The sequence below is a fragment of the Thamnophis elegans genome, chromosome 10 (genome assembly GCF_009769535.1).
Source record: "Thamnophis elegans isolate rThaEle1 chromosome 10, rThaEle1.pri, whole genome shotgun sequence".
NCBI classification, from domain to species: domain Eukaryota; kingdom Metazoa; phylum Chordata; class Lepidosauria; order Squamata; family Colubridae; genus Thamnophis; species Thamnophis elegans.
The window spans coordinates 17,732,647-17,759,947 of record NC_045550.1 but is presented as its reverse complement, the minus strand read 5'-3'; the positions used below and the strand labels follow the sequence as shown (position 1 = coordinate 17,759,947).

Here is a 27,301-nt window from a genome sequence, read left to right as displayed (position 1 = left end):
ATGTGTCTTCCACCCTGACAGGGCAGTGTTAAGGCTGGACTCCTCTTTCATTCCCAAGGTGAATTCCTGGTTCCATCAGGCCCAGGAAGTGATACTGCCGAACTTCTGTCTGGGCCCTAACCATACCCTGGAGAAGAAGTGGCACACCTTGGATGTCAGGAGGGCTCTCCATATCTACATCAAGAGGACCTCCTTTCGGAGGATGAAGTCCTTATTTCTTTCTTTCCAGCCTTCCTCTCTGGGCACCAGGATCAGCCCATCAACTGTGGGATGGTGGGTAAGGGCTTGCATAGCCAAGGCCTATGAATTGCAGACACTTCCGGTACCTAGGCATATCACAGCCCACTATTCCAGAAGTGCAGCCACGACAGCAGCATGGGCAATGCAAGCCTCTATAGAGGAGGTCTGTCAAGCAGCGAACTGGTCCTCTCCAGCCTCATTCATCTGCCACTACAAACTGGATACCTTCGCTTTGGCTGAGGGCCTTTGGCAGGCAAGTCCTTCAGAGGGTCCACATGGAACAGGGGACTCAGGACCAGACTGCTTCTCACCCACTAGACTGACAGGCTTTGGTAAGTCTCATTCCTGGAGAATCTCCCCCTCTACTATGGAAAAAGGATGTTGGTCTTACCTGATACATCAATTCTCATAGTAGGGGGAGATTATCCAGCCCCACCCTGTAGATCGTCTGGTCCATAGTCCGGAAGGGACTAATGTTTTCACAGGACACCAGTCTCATCATCACTACACCTTCATTGAACTGAGAAGGAACCAGTCAGAGGAGGTGTGTCCCAAAAAAAGACGACTCTGTCTCCAGAGAAGCAGAGTTTCAACCCATTCTGGAGAATCCCCCCCCTACTATGAGAACAGACTAATCAGGTAAGATCAATGTCCTTTCTCATCCAAGAAGCTTCTTCAGCTCTGACAGGATTTATCCATTCCCCACTAGCTTTATTTACAAAATGTGTATTAGCACTGCAGTTATCTTTTTCTATGCTATTCTTTCTGTTTACTTGATGTTTCATTTTAACCATTGGGTATAAAAGGTTTAAAAGAAAGGTATATTAACTGATGCCATTTCGATCTCTAATCTAAAAGCTGTGTCGTATTGTATATCTTTGTGTGCAGCTAATTCTTAAAACACAAATACTTAGTATCATGAGATTTTTTTTTTCTAAAGAATCTTTGAGACATACATATTCAGCCCTGAACTTCATCCAGTCTTAGCTGTAGCTAAACTGTCAATTGGGCCTTTTGTTCAGCTACACTTTTTTTGGTATAGCATATACTAAATTATTGTGTGTGTGGTCTTCAGTGGCACAAGATTTCCTTGTTTAATTGCAGATGTTTCTTTGGATGTTTTGCCTTCTCATTCACATGTATTTTGAAAAGAGTTTTCTTAATAAATGTTTCCTTAAGAACGTTAGAATAATAAAACTATTTTAATCAAATTTTCATTGTGTGGACACCCATTTAAAAAGTTTTCTTTATTTCTGATCTTAACACTATTGTATGCATTAATTTTTATTATATCTGAATAGAGAGTATTATGTGTTTTATAAAATAATCTTTTAAGATAAATCTTAAAGATTTAAAACTTGTCAAAATAGCTGTTATTTTTACAATCATTTGTTTGCATAGTATAATAATACGTTAAGTGCATTATGATAATGCACTTATCTTACAAACTGTCTTTTTTCTCCCAGTACTTGCATACAGACAATTTTCTGACAGTAGATAAATTTTTATATCATTTTTTGTCAGATTCCTGGGCCATGAGCTTAAAGCAATTTAATACAGTACAAAAAAGAGATGGATACGGTTAATGTAAACTTTCAGATTATACTCTTGGGTAAGAAAAACATAGCTATTACTTAAAAAAATATGTAGAAGTGAGTACTGGTGTAATTTAAACATGAAAGGGGTGAAAAGGTTATTGGTTTCTGAAACACATTTTCAGTTGAAATCTTTTTCATTTTTCTTCAAGGTAACAAACTCAGATTGTGTTTTCTTTGCTTATTTATTTACAAAAATGCTGTGCTTTAAAGAAATATTAAAAGTAATTCCTGATAACAACTACACTGAGGTTTTGAGATGTAAGTTTTCTGAACCTCTTCAATGGACAGTGATATTTGCAATGCAAAAGTTGACTTGGGGAAAATAAATTATGTTTCAGAATAATATGATCCCCTTTTGCAACCTTCTGACAAGCAAATTCAATATGGGAGCCAGATTCACTTAATAACCATATACCAGCCCCTGAAGCCTCCAGAGGGCGAAAAATAACCCTACGGGCAACCGGGAAGTCCGTTCCTATTTTCCTGGAGGCGAAAAATGGCCGAAAATGAAAGGCAAAATCAACACCTCGTGTGCCCTAACAAATGGCTCCATGTGCCACCTGTGGCATGCGTACCATAGGTTCGCCATCACGGATATAACTAATTTAACAACTGCAGTGATTCACTTAATAAACACGGCAAGAAAAGTTGTAAAATGGAACAAAACTCACAAATTTCTCAATTAGCAACATAAATTTTGGGCTCAATTGTGGTCGTAAATGTAGTCCTCTTTTTAACTGCCTTTAAAAAGAATCTAGTATTCGTTAGGGAAGAGTTTAATAAAAACTTGATGAATTATTATAGAAGTAGATAACTGTGGCAAACAAGTAGTAAACAGAGACAAATATAGTTTCTTATTCTTTGCCCCATTAAACTGTGTAAGTGCTGTCAACATTTGTCATTGATTTAGCAATCTCATTACACCTTTTTGTTAACATTAAGATATTTTAGGTTCAAAAGCATTTTAAAAGCAATAAAACTAAAATAAATAATTTATTAATAAATTTCTTACCATTAATTTGCATTACTCAGGATATCATGTCAGCAGAACTGTTGTAATTTTTGTAAGTATTTGTTTAATAGATTAACTTACTTCTGGCTATCTCTCACAGTTCCTAAGTCCCCCTCCCCCTGGAAATTACCATTACCTGTTTTTATTATAACACACTTTCTACATTCTTTATTTTATTTGCCAAAATTTATAGTTTATTTCATTGTCAAAAATCTGGGTGGCTTACATAAAGAAAAAGTCAGAAAATGACAAAAATCCTATAAACAACATGAAAAACAGACACAGAACACAATTAAACATTATATTGTTAGGGAAAAACATATTGAAATGATAAGAAAGGTATGTCATCAATTTAACTTAAAAATAAAATTTATGGAAATCAGATCACTCACATATGGGAAAAATTAGTTAATTTGCCTCACAGTTATAGATAAGTATGATTCACTGAGCAGAAATCATTTGCTGATTAGTATTTTAGGATTTATTTGTACTAAGAGAATAAAAAGTCCTCTTATGTTTATGGTAGACTTATAGGCAACCTGATATTTTCACTGATTGAAGAGAAAATTTTACATGCAGTAGAAGAGTGCAGGTAGTTTTTTTGCAATTGCAGCCTACACTTTAATTTTTTAAATATTTTTTTAATTTGGCCACTTTATTTAAATGTTTATTATTCAGCAAATTTATTTAAACATTTATTATTTTTAAATTACCCATTAAACAGACATTTTTGTAGAAGTGTTGCATTCACAACAAAATCATGCATCCTGAAGACAAGTCCAATAATGAAAGTAAAATGAATTATTTAAGATATTAATTTTTAAAAATCCTTCTCTGTATGTAGAATACTTGAAAAAGTAAGCCTTTTTGGAGGCCGGTGTAAATGGCAGTCCCTCTATACTTCTGGAAAATGAGTTTCACATTTTTGCGGTGTAACTGAAAAAGCCCTATCCCAAGCTGTAGACTGCCACTAAGAATGGATGGATGTTTATAATAAGGTTATTATATAAGATGATAGATGGAAAATTTTGGCTTCCTTTTTGTGAATCTATAGACGGTGAGGATTAATAAAAGAGGCTGTTAAACCTACAAAAGGCTACCACTCCTATTTTATTATCATGTTGATGCACAAAAAATATACTCCTGTGATTCAGTGGTATGATCTTAGCAGGTGGATAAAAGGTTCAAGGAGTTAAAAAACTGCACATAACTTATGAATTACAAGTTTATGAGCCACAGGTTGCCTATTCTCCATATATAAACATAATACTTGGTTGTTGTGTTTTGGTTTTCATGATATTGCAATATTAAACTAAGATTGGGCTTTAAAATTCCACATCAGCATGATTGACTTTACATGATGTAGTTGCTCAATCTATCAATCCAAAGGAATTCACTCCAAAACTGTCTTTCACTTTAAGATCTCCACTGTGTATCCCCACTTGGTGGAATTTCCAATCACAATTTGCATGTATTTTGAAGACAGATTAAAGTAGTCCTGTTTCATCATTGAGTTGAACTGATTTGGGGGTGTCATCATTAGAAATAAAAGGAAATGAGTTGCAATTAATATTGTTGCTTATAATTCATTTTGAGATTTTTTTTTAGCTTTTTCTCTATCTAGATCTGTTAAGATTGGGTTGGGATACAAATTTGTTACATAAAGGAATAAAATGTTTAACAGTCTTACCATGTTGTTGTGTTTCCTAACTGGAAGTTACACCAAATATTTGGATGAATGTTATTTCATATTTTTTATCCCTTGAAACATACTGGTTTATTATTTTATTAAGCCATCTGCTTATGAGTCCAAGTTCTCTTTAGTCCACTCTTGGTTCATTGTTAGTTTGCATGGGATTATTGAATCAACAGAATGTGATGCATGTCTTACATGCACAATTTTTTATTTAAAAATATTTTTACATATCTAAGTCATAGTTTTTACATTATTAAAATTAACCTCAGAATTTGAACAACATTCATTTCAGAGGTGCATTTTCCATGGGAAATGTTTATCAAAAAGTTATCTGTTCATTTTTTTTGTCTTAATTCAGAGCCAGATTAGTGCAGCAGAGCATGTTCATTTATCTGTCCCATTTATATATAAAACAGGAGTTTGGGATTGAATCTAATTTTTATAGCACAATTATGTTTATTTGGTATGTTTATGTAATGCCAAATCTAAATGACTCACAACAGTTTGCAATGTAATACTCATAAAGTACAAAATCACAAGTAAAAACAATCCCAATTAAAAACCTTAAATCAAAATCAGTAAGACATTGATGCCAACCCCATCTAACCCAGTAACAATAACAGCCAGAGGCTCCATGAAAAAAATCTGTTTTGGCATTCTTGCAGAACAAACTTGCAACCATTATTATGGGGAAAAAATCCGAGAGCTTCTCCACTCACATTCTGTATATGAAAGCCAGAAAATATCCTTATCTGGGACAATAGAAGGCAGGACAATTCTACCTTGAAGAAATTTATTAACAACCTATTCAGTACACAGAATATAGATGTTCTGTAGGTAAAGCAAATCTCAACAGCATCTGAAGTACTGCATTTTGTGCCAACTGTAATTTTTGAATAGGCAGTCTCATAATAAGATGGCATGGATACACACAAATCTAGTAAATAAAATAAAGTGCATTGAAGTTTCATCAAGTAGTAATGGGAGAGCCAGGGTTTTCTTTTACTCAACTGTAGGGGCTTTTTCAAAAGACAACTGGACTCTTTGTTTTTCTTGAAGATGTTTCGTTTCTCATCCAAGAAATTTCTTCAATTCTTCAGAATCTAAGAAGCTTCTTGGATGAGAAGCTTGGTCCTCAAGCAAAAACAAAGCCCAACCACCTTTTGAAAAAGCACCTTTGGGACAACCATCTCTTGGATCACTGAGAAACTCCATAGATATTCAGCTGTAGGGGTTGTTTTGTTTTGTTTTTGTTTTTACTCAGTTCATTGTGTTATCAGAATCAAGATTTGAAAAAAGAAAAGAACCAGACCACAGAAAGAGGTCATGAACATCACTTCCCAACTTTGGAGAATATCAGCCACCTATATTTAAAAGCATATCTCTCAGTGCATTAGATCCACAGATAATAGAAGTGAACAACATGATGATATTCTGTTGCTTTATAAGTCCATACTTTTAGGAGCAGCTAATAGTTGAAATTCTAGCAAATTTTCAATAATTGTAATTTAGACATCTCAAATTAGGAATTACATTGTGTCCTAAGGTTCCTTCATACTTTAGGAGGCAGATATTTTTTTAGGTGTGCATGTTTTGGCTGCTTTGAAAATCCAAGTGCTTAAAAGGTAGACTTGAATTGGCAAGTATATAGATGAACAACCATGATTTATCTGTAGAATAAAAAAGTGTTCATTTTTTTTACTAAAATCTAATTCTTTAAAATAGCAAGTTTTTAATTCCAATTAACAATTGGTTTGTATTCTAAAATAGGTTTGTTTTTAATATTTCAGCTGCTAATCACTTTTCTTATGAATACATCAAAATAGGCTGCATTCCATAACTTTTATTAAATGTCAACCTTCTAATAATTTATAAGAGAACTGACTATTTTGATTGGGTAACTGGGATGGAGGGATTGTTTATTTTATTTGCATGTTTATTTGAAATAACTTCATTTTAGATTATAAAGTTTCAGATCAACTATAATAACTGGTTAAAATAATCATGACTCTAAACTAATTAAATTAGAGGGAAATTAAAACAAGCAAAACACAGAATATGAGTAAAAAATTTATAAGTTCAGGAATATTTTTCAGAGTAGGATGGGGACCCTGACAATCAATTCTACCCATAGCTTGACTATGTAATTAAGTTAGCATTGCCTGACAAATTTGTGTATTTGTCAGGCAATGACAAATTGCCTGACAAATGGTGGGATGATTGAAAATTGATTTACCGGTATTAGAAAATAGAACAGGGAAATCAGCTGAATGAAATAATTTAGCTTTTCTTTAAAATCATCTATATCAGGATCCCCAATACCAGACCACAGTCCACTACCAGGCCATGGCCTATTGAGAACCGGGCCATGCGAGAGGCAGGCCAGCATGCATGTGCACACAGCTTCACTTGCGTAAGTGTTGGGCTGGTGCACACACAACTTTGCAGCCAGATTCCCCTCTCCTCCCCCAGAGCCAGGCCACCAGGCTGCAAAGATTGGAGAGCGCTGGTCTATACACTTTTGTTCAAATTATATATAACAAAAGCATATAGACAATTTATTGTCCATAATATATGACCATCTCAAGTTTAAATATCTAGAAGTAAAGAGTTTTCTTTATATTGCAGTTATAGATATTACAGACTTGTTACTGATAGCATCTTTTTTAAGGAGTATGGGCTGCCCAAATAGAAAACACACTGTGGAAAATAATGTAGACAATCAAAAAATATAGACTCTTCTGTCATATAACTACAAAAAGCTGGTGATAGATAATTGTATATCTCTTGAATTGTATTAATAATAGCATTGTTGGCATAATGTGCTGCTTTCCCACGATGCTTGCCTTAACTACTTTAAGCTGCCAACTTTAAACTGGAGGAAAGCTTTGCTTCATCTGCACCAAATTATGTAATGTCTCACGGGCTGTCCTATTTCAAACAAATGTTCAGCTTAAATTTCTTAGTATACATTCTCTTGCACAAGTCACAAGCCAAGTCACATCATATTTGTGTTTGAATTAAATATTTAATAATATAAATAATTAAATTTAACAAGATATGCTTGCTTTTTAGAAAGGGTAAATCAAAGGAAATAATTGTATGTATGTCTTTAGTATATATGTTTGCAGATTATATAATAGTTTAGATTCTGAATCTATAAACTTGTCAAAAAAACACAAATATTTTAGAAGTTGTAAATACAATAGCAATACAATTAGTTATTATTTCTCAGCCTAGATGTTTTGCCTTTGAACCATTTTTTTAAAATTTTGTCACATTGTTTGATGTTAAAAGATGGCTTAATGTGTTAAATATCACACATACTAGTATAGAGTAATGTAACATAAACTCAGGAATCTTAACTGAGGCAATTTCTGTGAACTTTGACAGTTTGAAATATAAACTCAAGGAAGGTGTTCTGGCCCAACTGTATTACGAATCATCATTAATAGGTAAGTGCAGTTCTATCCTCCAATGTTAGCTCCCTTTACATCTACTGTTTTCAGAAACAAAGTTAGCAATATATAAATACATTATGATTATATATATAGTGATCTCAGTAATTGAAATTATTTTTCTTAATAACCAGCATTATTCTACATCTCATTCTTCATTGGAAAGTTCTGGTTTTTTATGTGATCAAATTGTTACTGTTATACATGTAGTACCCATTTATTCCTAAGCAAATGTTTATACAGCTAGGACATGCCCATATTTGCTACTGAAAAATAATTAAATCTTGTTTAATTCCGTGATTTTGAAATGGCAGTACCATAGTATATCATCAGAATACTAAAGTTCTACTAAACATGTCAGTTAAGCATTAGGTACATTCTTAAATATTGTATAATTATACTGAAACATTGATAGTAGTTTTTTCAAATTTTAAATATGCCCAACATGTATCTTAGCTCAATTACTCACTGATAAAATAATAACTCTGAATAGTTCTTGATTCTGAAAATGATTTTTATCACAAAGCATTTCTTTAAGTTATATAGAATTTATTCATATTATTACTTGGCAACTTATGCTAATCTAGGCTGATATTGAAAGAATTGAGCAGGGAGCAAGTTAGATCTTGAATATCAAGCACATCAGAAGTTCCCAGGCTATACACTAGAGTGGAAATAAGGAAAGTACCCCAGAAGAAGACAGTATAAATATATCATGGACATGTTCATGTGTAAGCTGTACACTGGGCCTGTACTTTTCCTTTTAAAAATACAGGTCTGGATTAGTGTTATTTTTTATTCAGATAAGGACTGTTCAAATAAGGACTTGGAAGCCACTCAACCTTTATAAGTAGCAACTGCTGCAATGTATTTTACTTCTGCCATACACATTTCTGTGAAGTATTTGTTTATGCCTGCTGATTCTGTTAAAATTTCACGTAAATACTTAAATATGTCACCAATAGTCCAGAGGACTAGAATAGATGTAGGTATTAAATATTTAAGATTTTTTAAAAAGCATTCTATGTTGTGAACTACTTTTATACTATGCAAACTACATTTGCATCAATAAATTGTAATATAATTTGATTAGATTTATGTTAAGAGTCAATTTTAGGATCTATTTATAGAAAATAGGTCTCCCCCAGCAGATCCAGGTCCCCATTAAGGCCAGGATCTCACCAAGCGGGCTTTCCTCCCAGGGGCTTCAGCCCTTCTTCCCCATCTGTCTCCCCTGCTAGGCCTTCCAGACAAACTGACGTGAAGAGATCTCTTCCTCCCATGCCTACCTAGGGGATCCAGGAGGAGGATGGGAACACATTGAAGGGTTCTTCTAGGGGATTTCTTCCTCATCACACCCTAGCTCCCCAGGGGCCCCTTGCTGACCAAGAGGAGGAGGATTTTGAGAATTTAGAATTATTGCCTGAGAGCATTGAGAGCCATATCAAAGGGAGTTGCCTCTGCCCTCACCCAAAGAGAACACCTCCCTCTAGGGGATAGGGCGTCTTACTGTTCTCAACAGCCAAGGGACTCTTCTTCTGTTCAGAGACATATCCCTACCAGGCCTCCTTCCCCCTCAGTTGTTAGTGAGGGATCAGTGTTAGGCAAAGACTCTCATCAAGACATGGGGTTCTCAGAGGATGAAGAGTCGGTTCTTCCTAACCCTCCAGTCTTTCCCAATCTCTTTTCTCCTCCAATGTTTAAAACTTTGCTTCACAAAGCCAGAAAGACCACTAACGTAGGGACTGGGGACCCTGCTGTCCCTCAACCTAGAGATCCTAACCTGGTCATGTTTTTCAATACAGCCACCAATAAAGAGGAGGTTCCTGCCCCTCCCTTGTCTCTGGCCAATGCGTCATGTGTCGTGTCATGGCTGATAAGTTAAAATCGGAGGTCAAACATGCAGAGCTCCTTGCATAAGAACGTCAATGCTTCCGCTTGGTCGATAAAGTCTGCTGCGGCGGCCTTCTACTTCAACCACTCGGCAGTCATGTGGCTTCGCCAACTGCAAGATCGCATTCCTGTTCAGGATGAGCGACTTCAGCAGGATATCACCAAGATAATTGCGGCTACCCAGGTTTCCACGGATGCCACCCTAGACACCGTAAAATATTCATCCTGAGCCCTTGTTACCTCGGTGACCTCGAGGCGCTTACTTTGGCTTCGCAACTGGCAAATGGACAACTCCAAGTGGAACTTAGCATCTGCCCCATACGCAGGGACTAATCTCTTGGGTGAATCATTAGATCCTATTCTAATAGAGAACAAAGATAAAAAGAAGGTCCTGCTGACCAATTCCAAGAAGCTGGACAATTGACCGGCTCCATACCGCAGGCATTCCTACAAGGCCCTTGAACCAGAGTACCAGCAACCCACGTACTTCCCTTATAGATCAGATAGACAGCCCCAGAGGCAATATTATCAGGATAGGGTAGGTACCAGGGCCAGTCCAGGTGGCCCTTTCACAGGGGAGGTCCCTTCCGTAAAGGAAAATGACTCCAACCTGAGCATTTCCATCGGCGGCCGCCTGGCACTGTTTGCGGATCAGTGGGATTACAACAGATGCCTGGGTACAAACCTGACACACGGTCTTAGTCTAGAGTTTCTCTCCATGCCTCCGAATTTCTTCAGGGTGTTTCTTCCATCCCGGGATCCGGATCGTTCCCGTCTGATGTCCCAAATCATACAACACTTGCTAGACATTCAGGCGGTGGAACCTGTCCCAGAAACGGAACACGGGTTGCACCACTATTCCAACCTGTTCATTGTCCTGAAGAACCCATGATGGAGAGCCATTCTGGATCTCAAATGCCTGAACCAATTTTTAGTATACAGGCACTTCAAAATATCCTCCCTCAGATCTATTCTTCAGGGAATCAGGCGGGGAGATTACCTAGCATCGGTGGATCTAACAGGCTTACTTCCACATCCCAATCCTACCCATCCACCGGAGGTACCTCCGGTAGTCCTACGAGGGATGCTACTTCCAATACAGGGCTCTCCCCTTCAGCCTAGCCTCAACACCGTGCATGTTCACGAAGGTCTTGGCAGCATTGGCGGCTCACTCCGATCTGTCCTGGTGAGACTCCAATGCTACCTGGACGACCTTCTCATGCAGGCCAACTCGCATGCACAGGCTGTTCTCGACCTCTGCCTGACCATCCAGACCTTGCAGTCCCTGGGGTTTTCCATCAACTTCCCCAAAAATCAACTCTCGCCCTCAACAAAAATTCTTCATCTGGGGGCAGTGATAGACTCAGTCGCAGGCCTAGTTCGATTTTCTCCAGAACGTCTCGCCAGTCTACAGTCGTTGGCATGGCAGGTGCGCACAAGAAGGTCAGCTTCCATCCTGACCTTGGCCAGATTATTGGGCAAGATGGTGTCGTGCATAGGGATCATGCCCTGGGCTCGCGTCCACTCCCGAACATTGCAGTGGGCCCTCATCCCATTCCAACGGAAGCACATGAGCAACTTCCTGTGGCTCATCCACCTGCCAGCAGATGTACGCCTGTCAATGAAGTGGTGGCTGTCTCTGGCTCTACGACGTGGGTTCCAAATTTGGGAGCCGGATCACATAACCATCACTACAGATGCACGCTTATTTGGTTGGGGGGCGCTGATGAACTCCAGGTTGGCGCAGGGGCGTTGGACTGTGTCGGACCTGCACCACAATATAAATTGGTTGGAACTGAAGGCCTAGCCCTCCCAACAGTCAAGGACTCGATTACAGACTGTCATGTTCTTCTTTTGACAGACAATGTGGCCACAAAGGCCCACATAAATCATCAAGGTGGGACTCACTCCAGAACCCTCTGGCTGGAAGCACTGAAGCTCGGTTCTTGGGCAGAGAGACATTTGCCATGTCTGGTGTTGGAACACATCTCTGGCACACCGAATCACCAGGCCAATTGCCTCAGCTGCGCGACTATAGATCACGGGGAGTGGCAGATTCACCCCAATCTGTTCCGGAAGATTTGTCACCGCTTCGGATTTCCACTAGTGGATCTGTTCGCAACCCTGACAAATGCTCAGCTCCTGAGGTGGTTCTCCTGTTTTCCGACCCGGCAGCAGAAGGAGTGGACGCCCTTTGAACCAAATGGGCCTTCTATACGCCTTCCCCCCTCTCCCACTAATTCCAGGGACCTTGAGGAAGGTAGTGATAGAGAGGGCAGACATAATTCTGATTGCACCGCATTAACCCAGCCGGCCTTGGTTTGTGGATCTTGTCCAGCTTTCCATCTCTCCCCCATGGAGGATTCAGGGGGAGATCTCTCTGTGCCAGGGGGTCCTAATCCACCCGGGACCCCAGTGGCTCCACCTGACCGCTTGGCACTTGAGCAGAGCCTCCTGAGAAAAGCCATAACGACCATAGAGGCATATAGTCATCTGTCAGCTACACGAATTTATAATTCCACGTGGTTGGCCTTCATTAGATGGTGTTCCCCTCTTCAGATCTGTCCATCTGAGGGTTGTGCGAACTGCGGCCATCCCTCAGCAACAAACTATCATGTCAGACAACCAGCACGTTTATGTGGCTTTGATACCCCGCTCGCACAATGTAGCGTGCATTCGTGGTGTGTGGAATCCAAGAGCGGATGCCCTGCATAGGAAATCGGAGAACTCTGACCCTGTGCACTTGTTTCCACCCCGGACTGTTCTACCCGTCGCATCCTGCACTGCAGTTTATCATCGCGTGAGCATACAGTCACTGATACGGGATGCGCAGCGGGGTGACGAATGGATGGAGCAACGAAAGGTGGAAGTAGGGCTGGCTTCCCCGTGGACTTTGGAGGGGGGTCTTTTGAATTATTGGGGCCGGCTCTATGTTCCCGCAGGGCACATCCGTAGACGGGTGCTCTTTCAGGTTCATGGTGCTTCTGCAGTGAGACATTGGGGGTTTTTCTGGGCATTGCGCCTGGCATCCCATACGTTTTGGTGGCCCAGCTTAAGAAATGATGTGTGGAAGTGCGTGGAGTCATGTGTCCAGTGCCAATGGGCCAGGTCTGCGAGGAGGGCTTCTCCAAGATTACAGCCCTTGCCGACCCCGGTCCCCGCAGCACAGGACTTCATTTCTAGGATCCCGGTGGGGTACCAGTATCTTGGTCTGTGTTCTCTGGGGGCCGTCACCAACCCTTCTGGGCCGCATCCCGAGTGTCAGAACCGGGGGATGGGCCCTTCTGTGGGGGATAGTGTGGTGGCCCAGCAGGAGTCGCTAGAGCTGCTGCCAGGATCCGACAGTATGGGGGCTGATGGGTCGGCCTTGAAGGAGGTGGAGAACCCTGGACAGGGTGTTAGGGCTTGGCCGGAGCTGCTAGAGCTGCCGCCAGAATCCAACAGTACATGGGCTGGTGGGTCGGCCTTGGAGGAGGTGGAGAACCCTGGACAGGGTGTTAGGGCTCGGTCGGAGCTGTTAGAGCTGCCGCCAGAATCCGACAGCACGGGGGCTGGTGGGCCGGCCTTGGAGAGGGTGGAGGACCCTGGACGGGGTGTCAACACCGCGCAGGCCGGAAAGAGACGTGGTGGCCACCGGATCCTGGGGAGCATTGGATCAAGGGGAATGTTCCTGAAGGTATTTGGGAATTATATAAGGAGGCGCACGTGCTGGGGGTTGCTCAATGTAAGGAACAAAGGAGGAAACACAGGAGATGATTGCAGGCCTATCTTACGGAGAACCCATTCCGACCACCTCCAGACCGTCAGACCCGGGGGAAGGGCCCTGCAGTGAGGGATAGTGTTGTGACTCAGCAGAAGCTTCCTGTGAGTTGTTTCTGGATGTATGCAGGAGAGGATAACAAGCAACTGTGGCTCGTTAAGGATCTCCTCCTGCGAATAAAAGACTGATGGTGCCATGCCCTAGTTGCAGAAGTCAACGTTCGTTCGGTTCGTTCCGTTCCTATTTTAGTCAAGGTTCCCCGTTCGTGTTCATGATTCAGAGAAACCAACTTGGAGAAGTGGTTTGCTGTAAGAGTTTGTTTTTGCATTTGCTGTTTAACTTTTTGCCAGAGAATTTATCTGTGTTTATTTTGGGCTCGCAGCCAGCAAAAGCTGGGACTGATAAAAATATTTCCTTTGAGGTTCTGTGTGGCTGTAGTTTCTGAACGAGCAAGGTGGGGGTCAGAGTTTGTTTTTGCATTTGCTGTTTAACTTTTTGCCAGAGAATTTATCTGTGTTTATTTTGGGCTCGCAGCCAGCAAAAGCCGGGACTGATAAAAATATTTCCTTTGAGGTTCTGTGTGGCTGTAGTTTCTGAACGAGCAAGGTGGGGGTCAGAACAAGTTTCTATCCATAAAGGTGGCCTTTCTAGTTGCCGTGACATCTGCCAGGCGTATTTCCAAGTTGGGGGCTTTGTCGTCCAAGGATGACCTTTGTCAATTTCACCAGGTCTGGGTGGTCCTTCACTTGGACCCTACCTTCCTCCCAAAGGTCAATTTACCATTACACCGAGTACAGGAGGTCATTCTTCCTAACTTTTGTCCCCATCCCTCCCATGAGAGGGAGCGTCTTTGGCACCGTTTAGATGTGCGCCATGCCCTACGCATATATCTCCGACGCACATCAGCTCTCTGCCGATCTGAAGCCCTTTTTATTTCATTCCAGCCTGGGTCATTGGGAGCCAGGGTTTCATCTGCCACAATTGGCAGATGGCTACGTCAGGCCATTTCCACTGCTTACGAGTCCTCAGGCCGGCCGCCCCCCTCCAGGATCACTGCCCACTCCACACAGAATGCCGCCGCTATGGCGGCATGGGCCACGAGGGCTCCATTAGAGGATATATGTCAGGCGGCCACCTGGGCTTCCCCGACTCCCTTTATCCGCCACTATCAGTTGCATGCTTTTGCATCTGCTAAGACGTTTTTTGGGCACAGGGTTCTCCAGCAGGTAGTGACCGCCTGAGTCACTGAGTCTTAGGTTTCCTCCCTGGGACTGAGCTTGGGCATGTCCCACATGTAGCCCCTCCCTTGAGTCTACTGGAAAAAGAACATTGGTCCTTAATGTTTCTTTTCAGTAGACAAGAGGGAGGGGCTACTTCCCACCCCAATTAGTTAGTTGCTAGTTAGTGGGGTGCGGGGCAGTCGGGTGGCTTTCCTTCTGTCTCTTTGCCTGTTTTTATGCAGCTTGGCTTTGGTCATTTGTCTTCGAGGAACTGGGAGCCAACAGGGAAAGGAGGAGGTTAAAAGAATTTCCCCTCAGTCTTTGGACCAATCAGGCTTTTGGAATATCCCACTTGTAGCCCCTCCCTCTCTACTGAAAAGAAAAGTTCAGGTAAGGACCAACGTTCTTTTCATTTGTCAGTGAAACACCTTTCTGCTCTCTAGATTCAGTCTGATTGACCTGGGAGTTATTCATTTTTATCAAGGGAATGGTGATCAGGGAATAAACTTGATCTCTTAATTAAGATGTGTAGCCCAAAAATTGCAAAGACAGATCTGGATTTGATTTTTTCATCTGCATGTGATCAGTGCACATTCCTAACATGTTACAAGCAGCTTGTGCCTCTGAAAACACAAGATCAGTTTTCAGTTGCAACTGCTACTAAAGGAATTAAACTGATTCTTCTATGTGCAATCATTTGGTCCATTATAAATGGAATTAATTGCTGTTCTGTGCTTGCCTATGTTGTTCTCTTGCCATTTCCTTTGCAGCTGTGGAAGGCAGGGTTTACAACTCAAAGCAGGATGAATATATCAGCTGTAGTAATTTAAATATTGATTCACTCATTTGAATGTAAAATGACTCATGAGTAATCTACAACATACAGTATAAGATCTGCAACAGCCATTATGTAGGACAAACAGGCAGAATACTTTCAAGGAACATCCATGTACACCAGTCAGTAATCAGAAGACACAATGAAAATTCTTTAATCTCACAACACATAGATAAAACAGAACCGTAGTTTCAACTGAGAAATTGTGAGTATCCTAAACCAAGCCAAATCAAAAAATGCCAGATAATTCCTGGAATCTTGGCATTCGGACAAATCATCCATCAATAGACACATAGAAATCAACCATATTTACACACCACTCAAAAGAGTTAATAAGGAAGCTAAGAAGAAACAGAATAAGCAGGAATTAACACCAGGCAATTAAACAGAAAACAATACTCTAATCAAGGAGCTACTAAAGAGAAAACCACAGTCCCACCAGCATTGGCAGGACAAGCTATTGTATATAACTCACATTCACTCACGCTATTGATGTAACTTAGTTGTGGAATAAAGATCCCCAAGCAAACAACCAAGAACTCTACAGTTAAACTCTGTGCTACATACATGTTCTTTCTATTAGCTCTTACTTATTGCTAAAGTTTATAAAAAGCAAATATCAGACAAGAAACAGGTGACTGTGTATAAAATAAAACTCAGATTTCAGAAATACGAAAACTCATTGTTTTCCTTGATGAAAAATTTATAGCTTTAAGCTGTATAAATAATTAGTATATTTGTTCCTTGACCAATCCTAATTACAGTGAAATGATGTTATTGGCAGTGGTAGGAGCAAGAAAATTGCAAAGGTCAGTTCAAGGTGGTGGAATGCAGGGCAGACAGTGCTGGGTCACATGGCTGGCAAAGGCAGTAGAGCTCAGGACAGCCAAAAGAGCAGAGATGAAGGAAGATAGGCTCAGGTGGAGAAAGTTGAAATATCCTTCGTCATAATTACAGGCAGACTCCCAGCAACCAAATTTTGATCATGTGACTATGGGGACAAAACAGCAGCCATAATTTTGGGGATTCTGGGTATAACTATACCAATCAGTGTCACCAGAACCATGAACTGTAAGGAGAGTAATAATTGTAGTTATACATCATTCATTCATTTATTTATTCGCTAACTCACATCATATTTCTTTTCTAAAATATACATTTTGAGAGGAGGAATTAATTCATGATCACAGCATAATGATAGTACATATTTCATTGCTTGATTAAGTTAGGTAGTATTTAATAAATCATTAAATAGAATTATTTCTGTGTAGCAACAGAACAGAATAAATTATTATTAATAAATTACATAGTCTGGCAATTAAATAATCAGACTGTCTGCCAGGTCCTTGTAGTTAAGAAAAAAGGATAATTTGATGGTTTTTAAAAATGAAGTGACTCTCTTCTAGCATTGATCATATTTTGCTTAACAAATTTAATTAAATGTAAATGTTCTTTTAGTGCCATAGCATCTATTGGGGAAAAAACTAGATTGAATTTGTTCCCAAATAGATGTAAGTCTTGGTGCAGGTCTTGCGGAGATGCCTGGGGCACAGTCTTTTTATGGGAAGGTTTGAACCTGGAACACGGTCCTTATAACTATGAGTTTGCCTTCCTGCTTTTTAGACCCATGCTTTTCCTGATTATCCAAGGCTACCCGGAGTGACATGTAGTGATTATAGAGGTAGTAAATTCATCCTTGAGATTAACCCTTTTTCTCTTAAGAAAGTTCACTCCCCCCCTTCAAAAACACATCATTGGATCCCACCATACTTGATGACTTTTCTGCAGTGTCCAATCTCCTTTGTTAATGAAGGTTGTGGAGAGGCAGTCACCTAGCAGCTTCAGTAGACCCTTGATGAAGTGAATTACGTGGATCCACTTTAATTAGGTTTCAGGTCTGAATAATGGATAGTTACATTTTTGCATGATCTCTGGCAGGAACGGAATTGGGGTAGTTCATTTATCTTGGTGGTGCTTGATCTCTTGACAGCTTCTGATATCATTGATAAGGGTATTATTCTAGATTGGCTTCAGCAATTAGGAAAGGTTGGCACTGTTCTGTACTAGATCACTTCCTTCCTATGAGGCTGATACAAGTTGGTATTGATTGGAACTGAGAGGTCTGCTCCTTGACCCCTATATGTGTTGGTGTTATGTCCTGTTTAACTTCCACATGCAACTGCTGGGGGGGAATCAACTTTCATTATCAATTATGCTGATGATACTCAATGATACATCTCTGCACCTTGGTAAACTAAGCAATGTTGTTGTTGTTCCAATTCCTGGAAGCTGTAGGGATCTGAATGTAGAACAACAGGCTACACATAAACCCTGGAGAGACTGAGTGACTTTGGGTTTTACTACATTTTAAATCTGGAATTGTATAATCTTTGATGCCCTTCCCCAAACAGATTCAGTTCACAATCTGAGTGTCCTTCTGGGTTCATGACTCCTGCTCAAAGAGCAGATGACAATTATAGCTAGGAGAGCCTTTGCACAACTTCATGTAGTGTGCCACTTATTCCCATTACTGGGTTATTAGGCTCTGTTTATGGTTATTCACACCCTAGTCATTCTCCAAACAAACTATTAGAATGTACATGGGGCTGCCACTGAGGAGTATCTAGAATCTTCAATTGGTGAAAAATGCAGCCACACCAGCTGATATATATGATACTAGAAAGACACACATTATACTTCTCCTCTGTGAGCTACACTGGTCAGTTAGTTTGTTTCTGGGCACAATTCAAGGTGTTGTTTTTGACCTTTTTTAAGGCCTACATGTTAGAGGCCAAATTATCTGAGACATTACCCATCTAATCAGGTCCAGGTCTGGCTGTTCATCATATTTTCATATTCATCAGGCCTTGGGATAACCAGGCAGAAGAGACCCACACATTGGTTGTATACATATAACATCCTAATTAACCCTTCTTGAAATTTTGTTTTTACTCATGTTAATAAATTTGCTTTTACTGCTTTTTTATATTCTGTTTTAATTGTTGATTTTATTGTACTCAACACCGTCACTTTGTGTGAGATGGGCAGCCATATAAATTTGATTGATAGATCAATAAATGCGTATAATTTATGCTGAAATAAAAATAAAGTTTATTAATATGTGGTAGTCTCAAATATAGATAAGCCTGTGCCTGAATTTCTTTTTATCCAAAATATATTGAGTGAGTGAGTGAGTGAGTGAGTGAGTGAGTGAGTGTGTGTGTGTGTGTGTGTGTAGAGAGAGAGAGAGCAGAAAGTATTCTTGGGTGTAATTCCATGCTGAGAAATATTTTATAATGTGTTTTTCAATTTCTGTTATTCTGTACAAAGAAATCCTGATGAAACTAGCTCATACCATGAGATAATGAAGAAGAAGAAAAAAAACTAGATAGGAGATATTTATAGCAATAACTTTAACCTTCTTTTTTTGGGTGCCAGACTTTGTACTGAAGTGCCATTCCTTCTCTGGAAAAATGCTTTTTAAAGAAAGCCTGTGATAAACAGTGGAATTTACTTCCTATCAGGAAATGCTTTTTTCAGTGTTTTATCTTGTCGCGGCAACTATCGGTGAACAATAAGATATTTAAATAAGCAATCTAACGAAGTCAACATTTAGTTAGAGTACTGTCCTAAAGTGTTCAATGTCTTGAATTTTTATTTAGGAAGTTTAAATATCTAAAACTTATTTGCATTTTTCCTGTCCCGTTTCCTGTAATATAAGAGACAAAAATAAATGTAATACTTTCCAAAATAGTTTCATAGTAAAGATGCTAAAATAATTTGAATTGAAAACTTGTATATGAGTAGCAAGCCTGATTCTGGATAAATTCTAGTTGCAGCAAAAATAATACACATTTTGTAGTAAGCTCCCTTATTTTATTTCTAACATTTTAAATTACAAATTATCTCTTTAAACACTGATATAACAATTTAAAAATCTTGTACAAGTTACCTGTGAGTATAATATTAACAGTAGCTGTAATATTTCCTCTTACATTCCCATTGTTCCATTTGCACTGGTCACCTTCAGAAAGTGAGGGGAGCCAAATGTCAACTCACAAAGTATCCTTGGCCTGCTCTTAAGTTGAGGATGGGGAAAACAGGGTCATACTTGGGCCATAAATTACATTGGGTCAGAGCTGGGTTCACTTGGGTACGTGCCAACATGTTGCTCCTAATAAATAACTGGATTTCTTTTGAAGCTTGGCTCAAGGCTCATGATTTAATTAAGGCATCTGTCGGATCCCTGACAGCGGCCTGTTTTCAGGCTCAATCCATCTAATGAATGTATTAAATGATAAAACCTTTGACTTGTTGAATTTCTGATTCATGTTCAGTGGTAATGCATATTCAGTAGTAATAAATACTTCTAAATTTTATGCTATGTTTTTTTTCAAATTCTGTCAGTCCTATTGTTTCATCAGACTGCTTTGATCATAATAATTCATAAAACCCATCTGGTTATAGGCAAACAAGGCAAAAGTAGGAAAGAACATCATTCAGTGGCTTTTCAGGAAGTTTGTGTTTTATTCTTGTCATCTTACAGTGTGTGTGAGATGGATAATCTTTTATTTGGGTTTACTTTCAGGGAAAATGAATTAGGTCAGCTGTTTCTAGTAACTGGAGGTATGACAAATGGGCAGTGGATTCTCAGGCATGCCCATTTTCCCAGATGTATTGCATCATAAAGTAAATAAATAGAGTCGTTCTAGTTAGCAACAACGTTTTTATTATTTAGTTGTTTGGTGGACTCGGTCTCATTCCATGTTTCTGATAAATCACATATGGTATATGACTATGTGTTGTGGCCCAGCAGGAGCCATTGGAGCTGCCACCAGACTCTGACAGCAAGGGGCCCTATGAGTCAGCTCTAGAGGATGTGGAGGACCCTGAATAGGGGTCTGACTCCGAGCAGGGCGCAGAGAGGCCGGTTGGCCAACAGGAGGCGCCTGAGCCTTGGACAGTGGGGAGGAGACGAGAGAGTGAGCCTGAGTCCAGCAGTGAGTTGTTCCTGGATACCCGGCATCAAAGAGCTAATAGGCGTAAGGAACAGTTGCCCAGTTACAGGAGGTAATTGCACTCAGCTGGTGGTCATTAGGCTCTATAAAAAGACTACTTTGCACACACCCCTCTTTGCAGAAGTCAACGCATTGACTAAAAGTTGGAGAACTTTTGTAACTACTTGGCAGGCTGGATTGCTGCCAAGGTTTGTCTGAGTTTCTGCCAAGGTCCTTATCTGTTTGTTATGCTTGGCTTTCAGCCACCAAGGTTTTGGTTTCTTGCTATTAAAATACATTCCAGCTAAGCTTGTCTCGGCATTCGTTACTGGACGGAGGAGGGGGTCAGAACAACTATGAATGAAACTTATGATTTCAAACTTATAGAAAACAGACTTCAATAACTTTTGACAGCCTTGTTCATAAAATATATTTGTGGTATTCTTTGTTTGATAATAAATACATCTATAATTAGTTACATATCAAACTAAAGTCATTGATTTATTTAGCATATGTAACCTGTCCAAAAAGGTGTTGGTAGGCCTATTTACATGTTGACTCATTTTAACAGGTTTCAAGGAATTTTTGTACTTGTGCCATACTACTAGTGTTCCAATTTTATTGCAGTGTAGTATCGTAATAGAGAATGGCCTCGTTTCTTTTTACAGTGCATTGTAAAATTAATGTAATTGGCAAAATTCTGCTGTAAATTTGGACCAGTCTTTACTGACCTTGAACATATTTATGAGGCACCAGACTCTGAATGAATCGCATTAATAGAACTATATTTGTTCAGTGAAATTATTTCTACTGAAAATATTTGGTATAGTTGTTTGAACACTTTTAATGTAAGGAGGAAAAAAAGGAGCCAAGAAAGGGGGGGGCAATTGCCTAGACTGGCGCAAAGAAATAATATTCCCAGTGTCCTTACAACATTTTGACCTTGAATATGGAAGAATTGAAAATTTACCTTGTGATCACAGCAATGCTGTCTGAAACTTTTTTTCTGCTACTAGTAATTCGAGCTGTGTTGACAGTTGTTTCTACTGATCTTCAAGATGAGATGCTGTCAAATGAACTCTAGGTGGCAGTACTTTGGTGGAACTTTTGTTATGATAATACTGTTGACATAGATGACCTGAGTTAAACATTATGTGATGTGGATAAAGACAAAGAACTCCAAGGGCTTGCCCTATGAAAAGAATTGTGTAACTAGTATATCATTTAAGATCAATTGTTCATGTAAACATTTGTAAAATCTGCCAGTTGTGTCTGTCACTTCAGTTACTTATCTTAAATATTAAACTTAGGCTTGGAATAGTTGCTTATGCTCTTATATTTTTAAGGAAGAATAAACTTACCATAAAATAAAAAAGTTTTCAAAAATTATATTAATTCAGTATGTAATTCTATATTTTTGGAAATAATGAGAAAAATTGGAGAATTTTTTACATATTATATAAGGTGGTATGAAAAAATATATAATTTGTTATGAATCTCATATACCCAAACAGTAAATTTATATCTAATGCATCATCTGTGTTTCTTAACTCCAAATGAAAACTTTTCCTTTTGCTCCAAAGGGAAGCTTTGTAGAGAATGAAGCAATCTGATCTTGATTGTGTAAAAGAGGCTAGGAACTAAGAGGAAATATTTATACATTGCTAAACTCTTGGCCTCCAAAACTGTCTAACTAGGACCAAATGTATTGTGCATTTTTACAAATATTGTGTCATAGTTATCTCAGTGGAACCATAGAAACGGGCTATTGCTTACAAGAAAAGATTTTTAAAGAGTTCCATGAGTACAAATTTATATAAAAATGAACACAAACAATTACAATAGCCAGCTAAAAGCAAACATAGAGAATAACTGCATATTTGTCTTGCTTTCACTAATCAGATATTTCAGAATACTACCAGGTTGAAGCAAAACATAAATATTTTTAAATGTTCAGTAAAGCAGTACAGCATATAATGCAATAGGATATATATATGTATGCATGCATGCATGCATACATGCATACATGCATGCATACATACATACATACATAGATTTGTTTTCTGAGGTTTTCGCGGGTGTTAGTATGTAGGTCTTTGGTTATTCGGGTTTTCTCCCGCGTAAAATTGGAGGTGTCTTGGCGACGTTTCAACAAAGTCTCATTCATCATCTTCAGGCTTCGTGCTTCCAGGAGCAAACCCCCATTGACAGTTAAATGGAAGAAACAATAGCAATAGCAATAGCAGTTAGGCTTATATACCGCTTCATAGGGCTTTCAGCCCTCTCTAAGCGGTTTACAGAGTCCGCATATTGCCCCCAACAACAATCTGGGTCCTCATTTTACCCACCTCGGAAGGATGGAAGGCTGAGTCAACCCTGAGCCGGTGAGATTTGAACCGCTGAGCTGCTGATCTAGCAGTCAGCTGAAGTAGCCTGCAGTGCTGCATTTAACCACTGCGCCACCTCGGCTCTTACAGCCGAGATCTCACATTGCTCCTGGAAGCACGAAGCCTGAAGATGATGAATGAGACTTCGTTGAAACGTCGCCAAGACACCTCCAATTTTACGCGGGAGAAAACCCAAATAACCAAAGACAGACAGACAGACAGACAGACAGACAGACATACGTATACATACATACATGTGTATGTACATATACATACATACATATGTATACATACATACATATGTATGTATATGTACATACATATGTATACATACATACATGCATATGTATACATACATACATACATATGTATACAAATGCAACATATATATATGTTGCATTTGTGCTGATAAATAAATAAAGGGAGACTAGTATAGATCTATTTCAAGCTATTTAGCTCTCATCAGCTAGCCATACCCTTACTGGGATTCAAACCTGTGCTGTATTGCATCTTAGGCAGATGTGTTAACCATTAAGCCACAGAGTTCGACTCCTTATCAGCTGAGCCGGGGTGATAGGTATCTATTTAGAGTTACAACCCCCGGTATCCCCAAATATGGGAGGAGTTCCCTACTTCCATTCTCTGTCCATCGGCTCGTCACAAGAGACCATCCAGACAGAAACCCAATATTTTTACTGTTGCCTTTTTGTTACATATGTGTTGTATTTGTGCTGATAAATAAATAAAGGGTTATATTTAAAAATATTGTCATGAAAACCAAAAAACTGCAACCAGCAGTTTCAGTGCAGCAGTACAGGGTATCTTATGCTGCCAGTACTGCAGCAGAATCTTTCTATCCAAGGCGAGGAAAATGCCATCTCTGAAAGCTGATTTCAATTCTTTGACTTATAAGTATTTTAAGTTACAATCTGAATTATATGATCACAAATCTTATATATCTGCCATATCATATAATTGATAGCTATGTTGTATGCAATAGTAGATAATTAGGAGAGCATGTTTCATGTAAAGATGTACACAAAAATTATCGCAATACAAGGAACTTTGTTGCCTAAAATAAAGCTAAATTGATGTGCCCCATTGATTATTCTTCAAGTAATAGCTGAAGAATTATTATTGTAGAATGTTACTTTAGCATTGAATCTTAAATTCTGACTGTGATCTCTCAAATAATATTAGTTTCTGAAATAGGGAAGCTGCTTTACTAGAATGAGACTTTATTAAATCTCATGCAACTTTCAATGGAACTCAAACAATTCGGTTTTCCTGCTGCACTTTCCAATCCAATTTAGATAATATAAAGTCCAGATTTAATGGCTATTACCCAATCCCAGGTATTCTCTTCCTGAAATTTCTTGTAAATATACAGGACATATTCCATAAGTACCAGATGTTTGAGTATCTCTCCTGCAATTAAAAAAAAACCCTCCTAAGTGTAGAATAACTACAATATATTTTGGATCACAACATGCTCCGAACTATAAGATGCACCTAGCTTTTGGGGAGGAAAACAAGAAGAAAAATCTGCTTTTGCCTCCCAGCATCCATCTGGTATTCATCTCGCCCATTTGCTGCAGCCCATTCGCCACCACTGTGGCCCATTCGCCACTGCCACGGCCCATTTGCCACCACGGCGGCCCGTTCACCACAGCCCGTTTGCCACCACCACTTATTCTAGAACAGCTGATCAGCACCATACCAACCCCACTCCCTCCCACTGCAATATTCTCTGTATAAGACATTTCCACCCACTTTTTTTGGGGGGGGGGTGCATCTTATAGTCCGAAAAATATGCTATATTGCTATGCTGAACTTCTATTTGTTTAATGATTAATTAAGAGCCGAGGTGGCGCAGTGGTTAAATGCAGCACTGCAGGCTATTTCAGCTGACTGCAGTTCTGTAGTTCGGCTGTTCAAATCTCACCGGCTCAGGGTTGACTCAGCCTTCCATCCTTCCGAGGTGGGTAAAATGAGGACCCAGATTGTTGTTGGGGGCAATATGCTGACTCTGTAAACCGCTTAGAGAGGGCTGAAAGCCCTATAAAGTGGTATATAAGTCTAACTGCTATTGCTATTGCTATTGCTATTTTGTCTTAATTTGTATCTATTGGTATTTATGTTGCTAATGTAAGCTTGATATCTATTTTATGTTTAAGATATTATTTAATATTATAAGGTATATTTGAAAGCAAGCCTTAAAGCATTTTTGCTTTAAGTATAGGAGTTGTTTTATGTAAGTGGGTTCAAGGACTTCTTTATATGAAGAGAATACTCAAGAAAAACTGAATAGCCACTTCAGTTTTTATTAGAAACAAGTGCTACTAGAATTTATGAAGCACTTCTATATGTATTTGTGGAATTAACATGGAATTCCTTTATGATGCTAAAGTTATACAAGTATTCCTGATTTAACAACCATTCATTTAGTAACCATTGATGTTACAATGGTACTGAAACAAATGACCAGTCCTCACACTAAAGACCTTTGCGGTATAGCCACGGTTACCTTTCAAAATTCAGACACTTTGCAACCGGCATGTATTTATGACAGTTGCACTGTCCTGGAGTTATGTGATCATCATTTGCTACCTTACCAACCACCTCCTGAGAAGCCCAGTCAATGGGTGAATCCAGATCCACTTAACAACCATGTTATTTGCCATATTTTTTGGACTATAAGACACACTGGACCATAAGATGCACCTAGGTTTAGAGGAGGAAAACAAGGAAAAAATAGGTTTTTGCCTCCAAGCATCCCATTTTTGCTTTCCCTAGCGTCCAGAAGCACTCTACAAGTGTGAGGACTGGCCTCCCAAATCCTCTGCAGCTCCCGTTTTTTTCCTTTCCAGAGGCCAAAAGCAGGCCTGCTTCTTCTTTGGGCTGAAAAAAGCCGCCTCGGCTTATACTCGAGTCAGTGAAAAATTTGCCCGAAATGGAGGAGAAAAAGGGGCTGGGCCATGCCGCTGGGTGACACTCGTGAATGGCCCAGTGCCCCTGTGAGTTTCCCCTCCCTCTGTGTCAGTTTGCCGCGCAGCGCGCACCGCACCATCCCCCCTCCTCACGTTCTAATGTAATGCAGGGCTGTCTTACGATTCCCCTTCCTCCCCCTCCTGCCGCTCTGCAACGATGTCCCACCTCCTCCTTGTTATGGCAAGCAGCCACATAGAGATGTCCCACCTCCTCTGGTACAGTGATCCAATGATAGGAATCACTGTGCTGTGTGTCATAGGAGGCGGGACATTGCTCCCGCGGCTGCACGGGACACGGAAGTATTTCATTGAATACACCGCTAGTTTACTGTTTTTCTTTGAAATAAATATTCAAAAACATTATTGGTATCTATTTTTATTTTTGAAATTTACCGGTAGCTGCTGCATTTCCCACCCTAGGCTTATACTCGAGTCAATAACTTTTCCAGTTTTTTGTGGTAAAATTAGGTGTCTCGGCTTATATTCGGGTCGGCCTATACTCAAGTATATACGGTACTTCAAACATTTGAACCAGTATAATAATATTGGGTAAAGTTCCTGCAAGAAAGAAGGAAGCTTTTATCTTTTTTTTTCTCATTGATCCTGAGTGAAGAAAGTATGAAATGGATTACATGATTTTGTGATCATATAATATGTTTCATATTATGCATATGCTCGGAACTGTTCTGATTTACTGTTAAGTAACCTGCATAAACTCAAGGACTAAAAAAAATTGTGGCACTGGGTGATTATCTAAAGGGTCAGCAAATTAGGAAAATATAAAATGTTTCCTACTTAAATGTGATAGATTTTGGAAGCATTTGAGCAATTTGCATTTATAAAGTATTAGTACTTCTGAGATATAACATAGAACTACTAAAAGATGTGAATATGTTTTGATTTGGCATACAGATCTTTTTAGAAAAGGAATGAAAATTGTATTATTGGATGAAAGAAATTATACAAAGTAGATATTAAATGTATTTTATGTGTTTTCTCAATAATGGGAAATTTATCCAAACTCAGATTCTACCAGTAAAAATATAAACAAGTTCCTGGCATGGATTATAAATACTTGAAAACAAAAAACAAAATTAGTATGTTTTTATCTTCCAGTTTTTAAATGACATTAAAATGTTGTTTTTTTAAATGAGTAAAACTGTTGATCTATTTAGTTCAGCAATTTCAACACTACTACCTGGCAACAGTTTTCTA

The 27,301-nt window shown here is 39.3% G+C and overlaps 1 protein-coding gene across 4 annotated transcripts in view; it reads left to right on the top strand.

The window, feature by feature from the left end:
- The window catches only part of ADD3 (adducin 3), a 129,457-nt gene that overhangs the window by 76,725 nt on the left and 25,431 nt on the right, over positions 1 to 27,301 (top strand). The window lies entirely within an intron of this gene.